This window comes from Camelus bactrianus, chromosome 10, assembly GCF_048773025.1.
Source record: "Camelus bactrianus isolate YW-2024 breed Bactrian camel chromosome 10, ASM4877302v1, whole genome shotgun sequence".
In the NCBI taxonomy this organism is placed as follows: Eukaryota; Metazoa; Chordata; class Mammalia; order Artiodactyla; family Camelidae; genus Camelus; species Camelus bactrianus.
Window position 1 is genome coordinate 75395177 of NC_133548.1, and position 19298 is coordinate 75414474.

At 44.7% G+C, this 19298-nt stretch overlaps 1 long non-coding RNA gene across 18 annotated transcripts in view; it reads right to left on the reverse strand.

The window, feature by feature from the left end:
- Nucleotides 1–19090, reverse strand: part of LOC141578925 (uncharacterized) — a 127034-nt gene extending 107944 nt beyond the window's left edge. For 15 of the 18 annotated variants that reach the window (XR_012509835.1, XR_012509829.1, XR_012509833.1 and 12 more), the window contains exons 1-4: nucleotides 8996–9216; nucleotides 8218–8305; nucleotides 6866–7008; nucleotides 969–1748 (exon numbers count right to left, since the gene is read on the reverse strand). This is a non-coding gene — a long non-coding RNA (uncharacterized LOC141578925). Of the gene's footprint in view, nucleotides 1–968; nucleotides 1749–6865; nucleotides 7009–8217; nucleotides 8306–8995; nucleotides 9218–18928 lie in introns of those variants that run through there. The other 3 variants (XR_012509839.1, XR_012509840.1, XR_012509828.1) reach the window with 2 other exon arrangements.
- Nucleotides 19091–19298: the final 208 nt, after the last annotated feature.

The window sequence follows — 19298 nt, forward strand, 5'->3', positions numbered from 1 at the left end:
GTAGGTGCTGGAGAATCCTTGTTGCAAGCACCAAGTCCACTGGATCTCTCCAGAACTGGCTGTCACTCTTTCTGACCATTAGAGAGTCACTTGGCTTCACTGAGGTTACTTTTCTCTTCTGTGAAAGGCTACAGTAGCAACTAACGATGTATAGAATCTCATCATTCACAAGCCCAACAATTAGTGAGGACTTCCCATGGGCCAGGCTCTAGAGAGATGAAAAGATACAGTCCGAGATATATTCATGGGTAGAAGAAATTTATGCCATAAAGACATTAATTCTTCCTGTTTTGATACACAGATTCATTGCAATTCTGATTAGAATTCCTACCAGATATTTCATGGAATGTAACAAGTTATTTTATGGTCAGGAATAGGCATGAAACTTCTTTAGAAACACCACTGAGGAGGGGTGGGTGTGTCACTCATTTTCACTGGTCTTTCTGATGTGATGAAAACGTTCTGGAGTAATAATTGTTGCACCACTGTGAATATGCTAAAAGTTGCTGAATTGTACCATTTAAATGGATGGACTTCATGGTGTGTGAACAATATCACAATAAAGCTGTTATATGAAAAAATATTTCTTGACAATTATTTTTCCCTCTATACTACTAGTCTGCCCCACGATTTAAGTAAAACAAAAAACCAAAACAAACCAAACTGTGCCAGGATCTCTTTAGGACTGCAATGTCCCTGGGTCTCCAACGCCTCTGGTGGTGCTGTTCCTGTTAACGCACCCTAGCTGGGCTGGGCTAGTTAGGGACTGTAACTATCTTTTTAAAATCGACGGTTACACGTTTCACACTGGGAGTGGGAAGGGAGGAGCATGTCACAGCCTCATGCCTTCAGCTCATTTTTAACTGAACCAAGCCCTGCTTTCAACACTGTAATCCCTGGCACTATAAAAACACGTGACATCAACAAGCACCGCCATCATAACACCTGAAAGTGTTCAAGGTACTTACCTGGGGCAGAAACACTGAGGGAGGAGACAGAACCTCGCTCAGCACTGAGGATCCACTTTCCCGACTCCACCAGAAGCTGGGCTTTACAGCCGGGGGCTCTCAGCCCAGGGAGCAGCGCCCACGCCGCTGAGCTTGTCCTCAGGGAGCAAGAAAGGAAGAGCAGGGCAGCCCCGGGGTCGCGGGGAAGGGAAAGCTGGGGGGGTGGTTGGTGGAAACGCGGGCTGCAGCCCCACTCGGAGGCCAGACCCAGCCCCAGCCGCCTGCCCCCGTTCGGGTCCGCAGACCCCGCCCGCCAGGGACACAGCCCGCCCAGGGGCGGGGACGGGCCGGCGGCCGAGGAGAGGCAGCCCGGGAGGAGAGGACTCGCGGGCGGGAGAGGGGAAGGGGACGCCAGCAACGGACTGAGGGGGGCCCGGCTCGGTGAGAGGCTGCAGGTGCACACCTGGCCATGGACAGGTGTGGCCGGGGCGCCGGTTTAGGTTGCGCGGGCAGAGGGTTCTGGCCAGAGCAATTCAGCTGAACACAGGCTGACTGGCGCCCTGGGGGGCTGTGACATGCCGACCGCCCTCCCGCAGCCGCCTGACCCCTTTCCCGGGAGCCCCCCACCTTGCACTTCCACAGCCAGAGTCCCCGGCCCCGGGCAGGAGCTAAAGGCCTACCGGTCGACAGAGCTGAGAAGCCTTTGGGGCTGATCCCCGGCTCGGAGCTGGAGCTTCCAACCCGCGGTCCAGCAGGCACCGACTGCCCATGCGCAGGAGGGCCAGCGATCCACTCTGGGTTCTGCGAGAGAAGGTGGGGCAGCGAGGGAGGAAGAAGATGGGAGGGGATTAGAGGAGGGGAAAAGTGGAGGGAGACAGATGGACCGGAAGAGCAGAGAAAAGGGATGGATCTGGAGAGGGGAGGGTCGCAGCGGAGATGGAGAGAAAAAGCTTTACCTCTGGGGGCACCCCGAAGGAGGCGGCAGTCCTGCCTCTGTACCATTCTGTTACCCTTCAAGGCCCGCAGCTCATGTTTTACCTCTCTGATCCAGCCCTCCATCCGATGCTTCTGCAAAACCCCTATGGGTATCACACCCGTTGCCCCCACGCGGAGCTGGGTTTTGTGTTGCTCTGGGAACCAAGCACCCGCAGGTGTTGTCGCTCAGAACTACCTTGGGAAGAGTACCTATTCCCCTTTTACACGCTGGGAAACAGGCAGGCATGATCTCTGCCTTAGTTCCACTCTCCCAGGTGTTGGGCTGGCGGGGAGCGGGGTGGTACAAGATCAGAGCCCCAGACAGAGCAGACTGCCTGAGTGTTGGTGCACAGTCCCCATCCCTCCTGGGTAAACCACACTCCACCCTAGTGGAACCATCTAGGGCTCACAGTAGTTCCCTGGGTGTGGGAGAGCTATCCTCATGTAAAGGAAAAGCCCAGCTGGGCTAACAAGCTAAGTCACAAATCTAAGTGTGATAAGTGTCGGTTTACTGATCTAAATTCTGCTGGGCTAACTCGTAAATCTGAAGTTTAGTGTCAGTTTAGTGGGCTAACAAGCTAACTCGTAAATCCAACCTCAACAGGTGTCAGTAACATGAACTATTACAAGTTGATAAGCTCCAGTGTACTGATTCCTTGCTTTTTGTTGTTTGAGCCTTATTGGCTAATACCCCTTACTTGTAATTAACCCTTTAAAACCTCATGTGCATGTCTTGGAGTTGCTCAGATCTTCGGAGCAGAAGCCCCTCTGAGCCCGCCGGCATAATAAATCTGAGTACTCCAACCCTCCCCGTGGTGCTTGTTTCTTGGCTGGCCTGTTGTTTCCATAACACTCAGTTCCAGTGCCCTGCTTGCTAGGTAGATAGGAGTGTTACCGAGTCCAAATTCATTCTCCTCAGTGCAGGACAGGCCAATAAGTTGGGAGACCAGGTGTTGGGGCAAGGAATAGCAAGTCTCTGTATACCTAGATGGCAAACTAATGTCCTGGAAAACCATCTCCCCAAGTCAGAATTCAGGCTCCTTTCCTACGTGCTTGATTGTTGCAATCTTCCTGGTGTAGGAATTCCTTGTTGTTAGAATCCTTTTTTCTTGCAGCTATCTGCCTGGGTCAAATCTCTGTAAACCTCCAACAAAACAAACTTTATTTTCTGTTCTGTAATTTGTTATCTTTTTATGAATGAAAAAGTGTTAAATATGCTTAAAGGTCAGAGCCTTCAGAATAGGCTCTCCTGTATATTTCAGGCTCTAAGCAACATTGTTTTACAAGCAAGATGAAGCCTAGGAGACAGAGCATAGGGTTAAAGTCAAATGAAAAGATCTAATATGCAGTCAGATTTGTTCTGTTCTATTACCCGGGCAGAAGCCACTTGAGGATTTAAATCCCTTTAAGTTAAAAATAACTAAAACTTTAAAGGAATTTACATACATATTTGGGAATGTGCATACCATATCTGGAAAAGCATCCAAAGGATAGTAAACAGTGGCATCTCCAGGGAGGGCTGGAAGAACAGAGGATGAGTGTAAACTTCTTTCACTTGTGTAGTTTTGTGCTCTGTTTGAATTTTTTTTAACCATTTGCATGTATTTCTTTTTCAGTTAAAAAAAATGTGTAATGGAGCAAAGGAGTAATTAGCTCAGCAAATACAGCAGCCATGGAATCACTGAGTCATCACTTTTGACTTAAGCCAGGAAGCATTTATTGACTCTCTCCAATGTGCCCAGTGCTGTTTTAAGACTTCTTTTATTATTATTATTTATTATTATTATTACTATTATTATTATTATTGTTATTTTATGAAATAATAACAAGGTATCCCCCACCCCTGCCCATGGCTGGTGGGAAACCAACTGAATTTTTATTGAGTTGTTTTCCAAGGAGTAGAGATGAGTTATAAACTGAACACATCTTCAGGGCAAAACAGGCGGAGTGGTTTTACAGCACTCCAGACAGCTATGAAGGGTTTTCAATAAAGGTGCCCAGAGGCTGAGAGAGAAAGCCTCTAGGGCCCTACAAAAAGCTGCCCAAACTGCCTTCTCCATGGCACTACTGAAGTAGGAAAGAACAAATCTGACTCCATATTTGATCTGTTCCTTTGACTTTAAGAAAACCACGTTAATACGCTCCGGTCTTTTCATGGGTTATGATGTCACAGAGGAGACGGACAGGTCAACAAGGGACCACTCTGCCGTGATCACTGAGCCGGGGAACGGGATGGGCGGCAAGATGTATGACGCAGCCATAGCAGTGCCCGTGCTTCTAGGCAGGTAACCAAAGTCGCCTCGACAAGGTGTCAAATACTTGTGCCCACGTCCTAATCACCTGACGTGTATTAAAGAGAAATGGAAACCTATAAAAGTCCAATACCCTTGGTGGGTACACCGTCCAAAGAGCAAAGTCACAGTTTGACAACTGGCCATCCCGGTTCCCTGGGATTCATTCTTGGAGAATCTTAGAAACCACTCCTCTGTCCTTAAGAAGTGCTGCATATTTGTCCTATCTTTGGCTCAGGGATGGAGCATGTTCAAGTGAACTTTAATGTCTGCACAGATTTGACTGTCTTTCTCCAGTTTCACGTGTCCATTCTAAAGAGGCCTGAGCTAAGTCCATCCTCCGTAAAATCTATTCCCTCCAGTGACAGCTCATTGAGCTTGAAATTAAAAGCCAACTGAACAAGACTGTCTGTCCTCAGCTAAAAACTTCACCCACCCTTCACTGCTTTCTTAATCTCCTCTCCTGGCTAATTGCAACAGACTAACACCTCCCTCTACCAAGCTCCCCAACTATGTCAGTTTTTCTCCCCAAAGAGAAAGTAAGGTCCATAAATGAGGAGTCAACTCCATAGTCACCTCTGAATTCCTAGCATATAGTAATGCTAATAAATAGAACTATGATTATGGCTTCTTTCCTTTAAAACATTTCCAGTTATTTGAATGAGGCCTTGGAAGAGAGGTGTTTGCCGTCCAGTATCTAGATCCACAAGACTCTGGAGGCCTTTTCCGGAATGGCTGCTCACTGATTCATTCAAACCACAGCTTCTCATTCCAGGAGTAGCTGGGCTTCTCTGCCAGGAGTTTGTGGTCACTCTCATGCCAGAAGAGCTTTAAACTATATCCTTAGTTTGGATTTGTAATTTTTCCCCTCTTCCAACAAAATTGACTTTCCTTACTGTCTTGCCTTGAGGAATTTTTTTTCCTAGTTCACCCTTAAGTAAACCATGCTTCTCGGAATGGGCATGGCCTTACATATGATCAGTCATCCAACTCCCAGTGTGAGAGGCTTCGGGCTCATCTTCTGCACTACTGTCAAGGCAACTGAATCTCAGTACAGGAGCCAACAGGCACCCCAGGGCTTCTAAGGCTCATGTATCACCCAGAATCCCTGCTTTCTGGTTTGTCTTGGCTTCTGAGGATTTCCCCTCAGTTTCTTGACAATTAGCTGTGCAGCTTGAAAGATGAGGAAGGAAGGTTTTATTTCTTAATCCGCATATTAAGAAACTTGTGTAATGAAGGTTTTCACAAGTTTCTACAACCCTCCATTGCCGAGACAGTAAACACACTAGATATTTTCTATGTTTAGCTATCATGTGTATTTTTTCTTTTGTTTTCTTAACTGCAAACAGACATCTTTTATTTAAAAAAATTAAGGCCCCAAATAGGATAGAGAAAGGGCATACAAAATTAAAGGGCAAAGACAGAAAAATGTTAAGTACTCTGCAAGGTTAATATAATACTTACTCTATGGATCAGATCAGCAATTCTCAGTAACAGCTAATTGAAATATGACCATGAGTAAAACGTCTCTCTTGTCAGGAGATGGCTAATAGAAAATAGAATTAATTCAACAAACTAAAATTCTAAGTCTGGCGAGGTACAGAAGGCTACCAGCAAAATGTGTCGTCTTCTGGAAAAGAGGGAGGCTCACCAGCTCTTTACTGTGGAGCCTGAGCCCATGGGAGGTCGGTGAATTGAGCTCTGTAAGTACCCAATTAGCAAAGTGGGTGATGAATAAAGAGACGTGAGCTTTGATGACAGAGATGATACTACTATTCACTTGTCCTGTAAAGAATACTTCACGTTCAGCGATCAATACCTCGGAGTCCTCAGGGATTGAGATTATAGGAAAATGCACAGCCCGGGCCCAGACCTCCTCTGTGAGCTCGTGACACTGCACTTAGATGTCTCAAGAGCAACTCCAACTCCACCTGAAAAGAGCTGACTTCAGAGTGCTCCTCCCATAGCCGTCCTGCCCAGGGCCCCTGGTCGGGGGGCAAGGTCTCTCTGCCTCTCCGAGCTCAGGCCAATCACTCACAGATGTGACTGGACCCCTCCTTCAGGGCCCAGATTTCCTCAGTCACCTAGTCCCACCAGCCACACCTGTCCTACCAGATACTCACTGGCACTCGCTCAGCACTGACTCTGTGCTGGGTACCATGCTGCATACTGTGCACACGTTATCTCACTGGATCTCCACAGCAGTCCTGGGAGGTCGGTACATCACTGCATTTATTGATTAGATAAATTGTTCCTCTTCCTTGAGTGCATCATCCAAAGTGACACGGCTACTGAGCCACAAAACTGGGACTGAAAACCACTTGAAAATTCTACACTCCTACACCTGGCAGCCACCCTAATCTGACTCATCACATCACCTCCAGCTGAGCCTTCTAAATGTTTCTAAGCATTCTACAAGACAAAAGTGATCTACGAGAGCACCCCACTCCCCTACTTAAAATCTGTCAATGACTGTCCACTGCCCTTAGGAGAAAGCCCCACCGGGCCTGAGCACAGCCCAATGGCCCGGCATCTGCGTTCCCTGCGCGGCATCACCGCCTCACCCACCACGCAGCTCTACACTGGCTGTGTCCAGGACAGGGATGCTGACTCCGTACAACCCAGGGCTCGTCTCAATCGAACAATGATCACCTTCTTCAGTGTCCACCTTCTTCACTGCTGACTCTCAGAAAAATGTTTTCTCAGGATGAATCAATATCTTTTTCCTTACAACTTCCCGTCATTGATAATGAGCTCCACCCAAAGTGAGAAGACTTAATTCTCAGTCTCCTTATCTGTAAAGTGAGAATAACAAGAAAATATGTGAAGTTTTAAGAGAAATAATATTCATGTGAGGCTGAGGGACAATTCCCAACATACAGTAAGTACTCAATATGTGCTTACTTATTATTAATAAGAATATAATGCATTCCAGCAAGCTTAACTCAATGTTTTATGGCTATGTCCAACAGACTACAGACACACTGTTGGACGAACCGCTTTGAGCGGATCAGCACAAGCATACTGGGAAAGGTAAGCGCTGACTCCGGTTACAGCTGCAGCCACCCAGCACTACGGGGCGGGGGCAGTTTCTCAGACTATTACATGTTGCTTGAGCATTTAATTGTCACTAATGAATAAAGACAGGTGTTCTTTAGTCAAAGCTCCTGAAACATAAATCTTCAAAGATTGATGCAAATTAGATTTCAAGTACAACACTCTCTCTAGAAATTATTTGATAATAGTCTTAGCTCCTCTGCACATCAAAAGGGCATGTTCTTAATATATCTGACTACACCGAAAGTGTTGTTTAAAAGAAATTAAGATGAAGCCATCCTAAATAAGCTCTCAGTATCATCTTCACAAAGCCCCACCCAAGGGTCTCATTTCTCACTTCCACATAGGTGTTCAGGTAGCTTAACCTGGGTCTTGGTTTCTTATAACATGGGGGTGGGAAGAGTTGTGGATATATTTATGTTGCAAATATAAACCTAGGGTAGTTGCTGCGTAGAAATCCTAGAAATAAACAAATTGATATATAGTCCTACCTCAAGAAGCTCAGACTTTCCATTTACAACAGCATTAAAAATTAAATGAGAGATACATTTAACAAAAATTTACAAGATTTGTACATTGAATATTTTGAAGTATCACCAAAACATTTTAAAAGATCTACATATATGGAAGACATCTCATGTTGATGGAATGGTAGACAATATTGTTAAAAATGTTAAGACTCCCCAAAGTGATTTACAAATTCAGTGGAATCCATATCAAAATTCCAGCTGACTTCTTTGCAAAAATTGAAAAACTTATCCCAAAATTCATATGGAAGTTCAAGGGGCCCAGGACAGCCAAAGTAATCTTGAAGAAGCAGAGCAAAGTGGGATGACTCACTTTAAAGTGTACTAAAAAGCTATAGTACTAAGTCAGTATGGTACTGGCATAAGTTTGGATAAATAAATCTATGAGACACAATAAAATCCCAGGGGGAAAAAACTTACATTTACAGTCAGTTTTCCACAAGGGTGCCAACAACACTCCATGGAAAAAATAGTCTATTCAACAAATGGTGCAGGGAAAGCTGGGTATCTGCAGGCAAAAGAATGAATCTGGAATCTGGACCCCCATATTTTATATAACAAATAAAAATTAATTCAAAATGGATCAGAGACAGAAACGTAAAAACTAAACCTATAAACTTTCTAAAAGAAGACACAGTATAAATCTTTGAGGTCTTAGGATAGGCTTTGGTTTCCTAGATACAATACGAAGAGCACAAGTGATAGAAGAAAAAAGCAGATAAACTGGACTTCATCAAAATTAAAACCATTTTGTTACAGAGGACATCATCAAGAAAGGGAAATGACAGGGGAAGGGGGTATCTCAACTAATAGAGGACGTGCTTAGCAAGAAAAATAAAATAAAACAATACATCTAATTACCTCACCTGTAAAGAAATTGTTTTAATGTTTAAAAGAACTAAAATGAAAGCACAATCTGCAGAATAGGAGAAAAATTTTCCAAAGCATGTATCTAATAAGAGACTAGTATTCAGGATATATAACAAATGCTTACACCTGAACTATACAAAGAAAATCGACCCAATTTTTAAAATTTCCAAGGATTTAAAAAAATACACAAATGGCCAATAAGCATATGAAAAGAAGCTCAGCATCAGTAGCGAAATCAAAATGAAAATGAGATCTTATTTTACAACCACCAGGATGGTTATAATCAAAACATGCACAATAACAAGTGTTGTTCAGGAGGCAGAGATACCTCATATGCGGCCAGTGGAAAGGGACAATGGTGCAGCTTCTTTGGAGAAGTCTGTTGTTTCCTCAAAAGGTTAGAGTTATATGGCTCAGCAATTTCACTCCTACATGTAGAGTCATCCCTTAGTATCCTCGAGGGGTTGGTTTCAGGAACCCCCCATCCTGGATTCCATAATCCAAGGATGTTCGAGTCCCTTTACAATCAGCCATCTTGATCCATGAAGTGGAAACTACAGATATGGCGGGCCAACTGTACAGCCAACAGAATGAAAACGTATTCTCACAAAAACTTGCACATCAATATTCATGGCAGTATCATTCAGAGTAGCCAAAGGTTACAAACAATATCCATCCATCAATGAACGGATAAACAAAATTACCAAGAATAGTCCCACAAACTTTTGGTCATTGAATCTTTGACAAAGGAGGTGAGAACATACAATGGAATAAAGACAGCCTCTTCAGAAAATGGTGTAGGGAAAACTGGACAGCTGCATGTAAATCAATGAAGTTAGACTACTCCCTCACAGCATACACAAAAATAAATTCAAAATGGCTTAAAGACTTAAACATGTAGACAAGACACTATAAACCTCTTAGAAGAAAACATAGGGAAAACATCTGGCATACATCTCAGCAATGTTCTCCTAGAGCAGTCTACTCAAGCAATAGAAATACAAGCAAAAATATACAAGTGGGATGTAATTAAACTTACAAGCTTTTTCACAGCAAAGGAAACAGTAAGCAAAACAAAAAGACAACCTATGGAATGAGAGAATATATTTGCAATAAATGAGACTGACAAGGGCTTAATTCCCAGAATATGTAAACAGCTTTTACACTTAATAAGAAAGAAAAACAAACAACTCAATCCAAAAATGGGCAGAAGACCTAAAGAGACTTTTCTCCAATGAAGACATACAAATGGCCGATAGGCACATGAAAAAATGCTCAATATCATTATCAGAGAAATGCAAATCAAAACTGCAATCAAATATCACATCTCGCCAGTCCGAATAGCCATCATTCAGAAGTTCACAAACAATAAATGCTGGAGAGTCTGTGGAGAATAGGGAACCCTCCTACACTGTGGTGGGAATGCAGTTTGGTGGAGCCATTGTGGAAAACAGTATAGAGGTTCCTCAAAAGACAAAAAATTGACCTCCCATATGACCCAGCAATCCCACTCCTAGGCACATATCCAGAAGTAACCGTAATTCAAAATGACACCTACACCCCAATATTCACAGCAGCACTATTTACAATAGCAAGACATGGAAACAACCTAAATGTCCACTGACAGATGACTAGATAAAGAGATTGTAGTATATTTGTACAACAGACTACTATTCACCATAAAAAAAAATAATAAAATAATGCCATTTGTAGCAACATGAATGGACCTGGAGAATGTCATTCTAAGTGAAGTAACCCAGAAAGAGAGAGAAAAATACCATATGAGATCGCTCACATGTGGAATCAAAAAAAAAAAAACAAAAAATGAAAAAACAACCAAACAAAAAGATAAACTTATCTACAGAACAGAAACAGACACAGAGACATCGAAACCAAACTATGGTTACCAGAGGGGAGAGGGTGTGGGAAGGAATAAATTGGGAGTTCAAGATTTGCAGATAGTATGTATAGAGTAAACAGCAAGTTTATACTGTATAGCACAGGAGAATATATTTAGTATCTTATAGTAACTTATGTTGAAAAAGGAATATGAAAATGAATGCAGGTATGTTTCTATATAAATGAAGTGTTGTGCTGTACACAAGAAACTGATGCAACATTATAAACTGACTAGAATTCAATGAAAATATTTTTAAATAGACAAAAACGAAGAAAAGAAAAAAGATATTATCAAATCAAAAGAATAAATTACTGATTGAGGCTACAACATGGATGGACCTTGAAAGTTTATACTAAAATAAGCCACACACAATAGGGCAAATAGTGCCCTTTTAGGTGAAATGCTCTAAGCGTTTATTGTACTATTCCAGTACATTTTCTGGAGGTTTGAAGTCTATCAAAATCAAAATAAAATGTATTATTCTTTAAAAACATAAAATGATTCCTCACAGGAGGGCTTTAATTATTAAATGCAGGAATGCATGTAAAGATCCTGGAACAACAATTTGCATGTCCACAGAGAGTCACTGTTGTCACTGCCACTCAGAGGGTGGTGCCAGCGCTGATGAGGGCTGCCTCCACTCGCTCCCCTTCAGAGAGGAGTGAGGGCCTGGGCTCTGACAGGAAGGGTGACCATGAACATGGGTTAGAAAGAGCCACTCCCCAGACTCTGCGTTACCCAGCTTTCTTATACAAACTGCTCCATCTAACATAAACACGCTACAGGGATGGATCTTACAACACAGGGAATATAGCCAATGTTTTACAATAACTATAAATGGAACATAAAAATAAAAATTGTGCAACTATTGTACACCTGAAACTTATATCACATTGTAAATCAGCTATAACTTTATAAAAAATTAAAAAATAATTTAAAAATTTTATCACTTTAGTATTCAATTCGGTTTTTAAGTAACTACTAAACAGCTTAGAAAGTATAAAATATTGAAGTGTGATAAGTTTGTTTACATATTTATTTACTTTCAGCCTCCTGCTAAAAGAGAAATTAAACAATTTATTTAAACACAGCTTAACAACCATAACAACAAAAAGACAAAAGTGAGAGTGAAGACAAAATGGAGATTGAATACTTAAATGAAACCAGGGGAAGGTAAAGTCATAAAAATGAATGCCATGAAGTTAGGGTAAGTGTTAAAGGCCGACTAGAAATTCAGCTGTAAGATTCTTGGCAGCTAAAGCAAAAAGTAAAAGATGATGTGATGGGTGGTAGAGCTCATTGGTAGAGCGTGTGCTTAGCATGCACGGGGTCCTGGGTTCAAGTGCCAGGGCCTCCACGAACAGATACATACACCTAATTACCTACCCCCTAAAGAGCCCCAAAGAAAAGAAAAAGAGAAATTTGTTTCCTAAAAAAACCTGATATTAAATTTAGATTAAATACTTGAAAAAAAAAAGTAAAATAGAAAAGATGAGTGACACAAGCGATAATGCCCGTGAGATCAATCTGCAGTGGCTGCTGGCACGTCCCCATGTCCCACGTGGGAAAATCTGAAACATCCTTCTCACCACTCAGAGTCATACTCAGCCCACACCACCACTCCCCCTGTTAAATGCAGGAGCACGGGTAGGGCCCGGCCTTTGCTCTCTCTGTGTCATCACAGTGAGACAGGATGGAAGGGGGCAGAGCACAGCCATTCAAGGAAGGCCACAACAATTAACATCAAAATGGTGAAGGATTCAATCCCCAATAGGCCTTGAGGCTCAAGATGAAGAGATATAACTTCTAGCAGAGCTTGAGCTTCATTATACACCCATTGTAATAGTAACATGGTGAATAACATGCCCCAAGGCACCATGGCCATCCCAAGGCTAGCCACAAAAGGTCACAGGGTGGGAAATGGCCAACTCCCTGGGAATCCCAGCCCCTTGCCCTTAGGCTGCTCAGTCTACTTATTAGCATAAGAAACAACCAAGCCCAAGAAAACGAGCAACACAGCGCCACCTCGCGGTCACCACTCTCTCTCCCTCTTCCGAGAAGGCCCACACTCTGTCTGTGGAGTGTGTACCTACTTTTAATCTGAGCACCCGAACCCCACAACTCGTGGCCTTTCTCTTGCCTTTCAATGTGTCTCTGTGAATAAATCTACCATTATTCAACAGTGGCTTGCTTTTGAAATCTTTCCTGCATGAAGCCAAGGACCCACGTCTGGTGGGACACATTCCAGGGGCTCAACCAAAGCCTGGGACACAGCCCTTCTCATGCCCCACATCTGTTTCCTTGTATCAACAGGACTGGGATATGAAGGGAGTTCTGAGGCCCCAGCTAAGGGACAGAAGCAGCCCCCAGGGCTCAAAATGGCGGGCAGCCCCTCCCCCAGCAGGGGCCCTGAGGTCGGCCATGTTCTCTGTGGTTCCCTGTTGTGCTGACCCCCTAGCCCGACAGCATTCTCCTAGGCCTGTCCCCACAAAACCCTTCTCTCCAAAATACAAGCACATATGTCACAGTCCTCTTATACAACCAGGAAGTTTTCAGCGTAATTTTTCCTTCCCTAGTAAAGAATCTATCTGTCCTCCCTCCCATCCCACCACTTCTTTCTTTGTGAGAACTCTGTACTCCTCACATACCATCCTGAACGCAGCTGCCTTGCTAGCTGGGACCGAGATGCTTCAGTCTCACACAGCCTGCGTCCTTTCACTTTCCCCTTTCTACCTTAAAAAGCCTTTCCTGAGTCTCCCAACCCTCTGATTCTGAACTTCACAAAGTGCTGAGGTTGCAGTCACTGTGTGCATACCTCCCAGGTTTTGGCTAGATTTCCTTCGAAAGATCTTCACTAAGGAGATGCATCAAGAAGTTTAAAGAGGCTATTCTTACATCTGAGCTGAGGAGCCTGCATAAAATTTAAATGGCTTTGAAGAGAGAGTTAACCAGGGACAGAGAGGCCGCAGGTCCTAGTCAACAGTGTCATGAGGCAAAATGTTCTTCAAAGGCTCAGAGTGGCTTCTGAACACGGAGTCGGCAGGGAGGAGATGCCAGGCAGTGAGTGGGGTGAGTGACACTGGGTACGCTTCCCCAGCTGGGGAAGAACTGGATTTTGTTCTAGTTTTCCAAACAATTTCTTACCACTTTTTCTCTTATTGTCACATACCATTTCCTACGAATTAAGAAAAATCAATGTCAGTCATTTGCACCACTTGGTAGAAGCTACACGATACCATTCACAGGGCTGGGATATAACAGCCACACCAGTCTAGGTTGAAAGACCAGTGGGGGTATTTCCAAAGTAATCACGGGCATGCAACAAACTCCCCAGCTTCAATTACCTCATCTCAAATGTGAGGCCAATAAAACTACCAAGCAAAGTGCGTTATGATTATGGCCAAAATCTGTTTACTAGGTAAGTGCCCGTAAGAGCTGCCGCTGAATGGGGAATGAGTATGATCAACGAGGCCAAGTCAACCTGGTCACATGCGCCCAGCCTTCCTGCGTTGGTGCAGGACCGGAGTTTGTTTAGCTGAGATGAACGCCCCCAGAGCAGCCCCGAAGGGAAAGCTCCCAGCTCTGCGTGGCGAGGCGTGTTCCTTTCCTTCTCAGAGCTGATCACAATTTGCAGTCGTCTGTTTTTACATTTATCCCCTTAGTACCTGCCTCCCCTCCGGAGTTTTGCTTAAGCAGCACAGGTCCAAGTTTGTGTTGCTGCCTACTGGATATTCTGGGCTGGGAGACAGGCGACCCCACGTCTGGCTCTGGGGCTGAATGGAGAGGGCAGAAGGCCCAGGGGCCCATGCTGAGCCGAGGCCCCAGCACCCAAAATTATGGTCTGGCTTTGGGCAAATTACACAGTCTCTTTACCCTGAGATTCCTCATCTGTCCATGAAAATAACTGCCCATGGCATATAGAATTTCAAGGATTAAAGGAAATCACCAAATTCACAACCTATTCAAGGGGCTACCAGTGCATCCTCAACAGGCACATGCTACCTTTACTGCTGTGACACACGCTAAGTGGGGCGGACAGACACAGTGAACACTGCTAAGTGCCTGTTTGTTAAATGTTTCATGAGTGTTATAATACTGTTTACAACTTACAACAAACCCAGGAAGAAACGAATATTATAATGCACATTTCACAGATTCACCAACAGGTTAAGGGAGGTTACACTCTAGTCCAAGGCCCTTTGGTGAGGAAATGGCGATTTAAACCTGTATCTGAGCCCAGGCCTGGGCTACATCTCTCTCCAATCCACCTGCCCAATACACAAGTTTGCACAGGCCAGCTCTTAAATGCAATGTGTGCCACCGTTTGTCAATGTTTGTTAGTTACCATAAACTGCTCTCAGAAACCGCTACAGAAAAGACAGATGGACCCACATCCCTGCCAACAAAGTAGAGGAATTCTGCCTTGCCTTCTCCTGTAATGTGCAGAAACCCTTCCCTACACCACCAAATTCAAATGTATGCTTCATCCTTGTTTATGTTTGCACACGGAATATTAAAGTAGAAGGTACCTGCAGTGATTCTATCTCGGTTCCTTTCCAAGTTTCCAGATTATCCACAATCAGTCTGTGAATGAAAATACTACAATGTGAATGAAAATACTGCAACCATGTCAGTAAACAAATAATGCTGAAACCAAGTCATCAGCGGCTGCCGCCATCCCCCAGCGAGGACAGGCCGGAAGACCAGCCTCTACAGCCACTCACAACAGTGCCCCCTGAACAGAATGAGTATAAGGAAAGACAGGATACTTGCCCTAGATAGCTAGGTGCTTGTCTAAAGAATGAATCCAGTGAGCCCAAATGATACATAGAAAATCACTAAACTCTTTAACTTGACATACCTGGCTTTCTTTAGATAACAAACAATGTTTTATTGTTCCAACTACCTGGTCTTTGTTGTAAAGTTCCTATATATCCTAGCTCCTCCCCAACCTCTTGGGAGCAGTCCCTCAGAGCGATCTCAGAGGCTGTCATCCCGGCTTGAGTCCTCCCGCCAAATAAATCATAACTCTAAACTTTAAGGCTACACATTTCTTTCAGTCGACAAGTCCCAGAATAGACACAACTCATCAATTCTGTAATGGAACGCACTGGATCAGGAACCAAAAGCATGTTCTAGTCCAGAAAAACTACGGGACCCTCTTACTTCCTGTCATTACACAATCCCACCAGAACTCATTAATTTGCTGTCTGCTCATCCGGCAACCAAACTCAGAGAAGAGTCAACTCAGCAGAGTGCCGTGCTGGGGAGAACACCCCGCAGCAGCATGGCGAGCTGCCTGCCCTCCCGCACGCTCTGCTGACGCCTAGTGTCCTCCGTGGAGACCAGGCCAACAGAGCTATTCCCAACAGCTGCAAAGTCCCACACATTAAATAAAAGCGTTTTATTTTATACGATATGTTACGTATATAACCATCTCTGAAGACAGCTTTGCAAGAAGCCCAAATCTTCAACATTAATCTGCAAAGGCAAATGCTGCCCCCAAGGGAAAACAAGTCTTAAAACCAATGCTAAGGCCTCCAAAGTCCTCTCCAGGACCATCAATCAAACTGCCTGCAGGCCTGCAGCTGCAGGAGGCTACATGTCTGTTTTTAAAGCAACCCCTTCCTGCCGTCAGGTGCTACAATGTCCCTCTACGCCCTCCCATCTGAGGGTAAGAGCAGCCAATGCAGAACCTTGCAGGGAAGCACTGACAAGACTCGACACAGAGGATCAGAGATAAACTAAGCCTTCTGATGACACGAGATTGTCACTGTGTCATTTTACAGATGAAGATATATAGAGAGAGGTGGGGTGATCTTGCTCAAAGTCACACAGCTAATAAGTGGCAAAGTCTGTAACCCAGCTACACCCTCCGGTGTGACGCCCCCGCTGGGACGCCCACAGGGTTCTTGTGCCTGCCAGACCAGTCCTTTACTGTCACTCCTAACCCACCACAGTGTCTAACACTAGCCTGCCTTTTCAGCCTCTTCTCCCTCTAGTTTCTCAGAAACAAGGCTGCTCGGGACACTGTGTGACTTCCAGCGCCCCAAACCCTCCATGCTCAGGGTGGTCTTGCCTGTGCATCCAGCACCCTGCTCAGAGGCTCTTCCTCCCCTGCAGGAGGACGTTTCCACTCTCCACAGGGACACCCCCTCAGGGAATCCCTCTTTTCGCCCTCAGCATGGCAGGTGTCCCAGGCCACATCCCGAGCTGCCCCATTAGGACTGTGGGTGCCCAGGTTTGCTAGTCAGAGCAGCAGCCTCAGAGCCAGGGTTTATGCCCGGGTCACCCTGCAAAACTACTGCCCGCCACACAGCCCCCAGCCAGCAGGTCACCTGGAAGTCGCAGCAAGTGCCCCACCCAATCCCGAAGTCTCTTCATTTGACAGCAACGCTGATGACTGGTCTTCAACCTTTGGTCAGTTTTTCATAAAACAGCAGCTTTCACTGTGAAGCAGGGGGTTTTCTCTTCTGCTCCCCATCCTTACTGGAAACGTCAAGGGAAACCAAAAGGCCTTTTCTCAACCCTTTTCTGATGACACCCTCCCATCGACAATATTCACATGCTCAAGAGTTTTGGGTCCACGTGGTTTTGTTTCCCATACGCTAAGTGGCTCAAAACACTGCGGGATTCTTTCTCTTTTGAGAGTATTTGTTTGTACTGAGTTTATCGGCTTTAATCTGTTTTTGTCTCTCTCTTCAATATCCCTAGCAGTTGCCACTTCTTACTCCCTTCAGCAGCCTCCCTCCCAACATCTAGTCTAGGAAATCAGCTGTGATGAGGGGCCCGGGGGCAGTCACAGAAGATGGAACTAAGGCACAGAGAGGCGACATAATTTGCCTGAGAAGATCAGCTTCAAGCCCCAATACTGTGTGTCACGTCCCTCTGTTTAACTCTTATGCTAAACTAGTTAACTTTTTATACATTATGGTTGTAAACAGATGAGGTATCAAAATACATACGAGGACACACATCAACTCTATGATGTTCATTAACTCCACTATTTTGTTTCTATTTATTTTATTTCTGTTAAAAAAAATTAGGAACCTCTGCAGTCAATATAGCAAAATGTTAATGGGTTTTAAATCCAGAATGTAGAGGCGTAAGTGTATCATTAATCATAATTATTTGTATGCTCACAAAATGATTTGACAGTCTCTCTCCCCTCCCGCTACTCGCTACTGGCTCTCACCTGAGCTCCCAGACCACACATCGAACAGCCTTTCACTTTACACACAGCTGAACTCATCAGTTTTCCCCCAGAGCTCCCTCTGCAGCTTTCCCTCCTCAGAGCACAGCAGGACCATCACTTACCTCATTAATCCACCCAGAAACCTGGGCTTAACTCCAGCCTACCTTCACAGATATCATTCATCCTTTCCTTTTTACCATCTAAACATGCCTAAAGTCTGTTCGTTTTTTCCCAGTGACTGTCCCACTGACTGTCCCACCACTCAGGTGGAAGCCACCAACACTGCACACCTGGACTCACGAGTCTCACAAGTGGCCCCACAGCCGCTCTCCCATACTAGACACAAAAGGGATATTGTCACTCCTGTGCTTTTATGACTCTTTTCAAGCCTACTGTTCTTAGAAGAAACTCCAAGTTTTTCACCTGGTGAAGGTGTTTGCCATGAAACTTTGAGCTCAGGAACGGCAGGACCCCCCTCCTTCTTGGCCCTCCCCTTTCCCCAAGGCCCAGCCCTCTCCCCCTCAGCCCCGCCCTCTGGCACAGCGCTGGCTCAGGAGGACCTGCTGAGCTACACCAGCCTGTATTCTAAACCTGGTATTGAGTTCTTAGCAAACTGCTTCACTTATCCATACAAATCCAGGGTAGATTAGAAAGATTTTAGATGTTGAGCTAGACTATTGATTTGGGGATTTTGCACTAGCAACCTGCAAGTACATGTTCTAATGATTCTGTCTTCTTAAAACCACACCCAGGTTTTAGTAGTATTTGTGGAATGTCTTCGGAGTAAAAGGGACTGTACTTTAACAGACTATATGTTTTACAACATGAACAACCCGGACAGGGTCACAAATGGAATCGCCTCACAAGTGACAGAAGACAGGTGAGAGGCACAAAGCAACAGGTCTTAAAGATGGTAAGAGCAAAGTTGTTTCGCCAACCCCCCAAAAATTCCTGAAAGAACCAAAAATTCTGAATTTTGAAAGAAAAAGGCTATCATATACAGAAATAAAATAAATGATCCTCTTCATCAGTGTTTCAAGATCTGACTCCAGATATTTTAGCAGGCCATACTGAATCCTAGCACAGAAAAATCAGATGGACTAGTGGTGAGTAAGTTCCAGGAAAACGGCAGTAATTCCTCCACTTGTGTAAAGACATAAACTCACCTGCCGAAGGTGAATGTAGAACGCATTCTGGAGATATTTGGAAGCTTCCAGGGTCCGCTTCTGAATGGCAAGGACATGGACAGCTTGGGAGCATGCTTCTAACTCAGTCACCGGCATTCTTACACTGCAGGGGGAAAAGGAGGCCCTCAGTCGAGAGCAGAGATATTCCTGACGTGTCTCCCAGGCCGTGCCTCGGGGACTCAGTGCCCTGCATCATCCCGGCCCCAGGCGAGGACATGCAGCGTGGCCCACCCAAGCAGGAGGGGCACTGTGCTTGAGAAATCCCATCCCCGATGGGGGCAAGAGGGGCTGGTGGGGTTGAGTGAACCTATAAATGCCCACAGAAATATGCCTGCATTCATTCAAGTGA